The 462-nt window shown below is 44.8% G+C and overlaps 1 long non-coding RNA gene across 1 annotated transcript; it reads left to right on the plus strand.

Moving 5' to 3' along the window:
* Window positions 1–458, plus strand: LOC107834735 (uncharacterized). Its single transcript, XR_001660549.1, has 2 exons — window positions 1–63; window positions 153–458. It is a non-coding gene; the product is annotated as an uncharacterized LOC107834735 (long non-coding RNA).
* Window positions 459–462: the final 4 nt, after the last annotated feature.

A 462-nucleotide genomic window follows, 5' to 3' on the forward strand; every position in this document is an offset into this window, starting at 1 on the left:
GTTCACCATAGCAACAGTAACTAAGAAAGGGGAAGCTCTAGCCTTTAATTAGTTGAGTTGGAAGTACGCACTTTCTTCGTTTTAAATCCACCTTTGTTGGTTTCATCAGCTTCAAATTTACCAATCCGCCTCAACTGTTCATTGTTATGCAGATGAGGCCCAGTTAACTTGTCTCCCGCTAATCCAGATGGGATCAAAGCCGCAGCAGAAGCCTCGCTGACAGAAGATGGTCCTAAATGAACAAAGAGGCTCCGTCTCTGAGAGAACACCGGGTTTTGGTTCGCCCGGTCTGCATGATGAGGAGGATGAATTTAACCAGGTGATGTTGGTTTCTCCCTGCTGCCATTCCTGAAATTGTGCGACAGTGTGAGCTTCAAGAATTTAATGGCTGGAGCTTTTTCTCTGAGCATATAAGCTTATGAAAGAAAGATTGCTGGCAGAACTGGGACAGATTTAAAGGGA

Source organism: Poecilia formosa, unplaced genomic scaffold (genome assembly GCF_000485575.1).
Source record: "Poecilia formosa unplaced genomic scaffold, Poecilia_formosa-5.1.2 Scaffold738, whole genome shotgun sequence".
Classification (NCBI taxonomy): Eukaryota; Metazoa; Chordata; class Actinopteri; order Cyprinodontiformes; family Poeciliidae; genus Poecilia; species Poecilia formosa.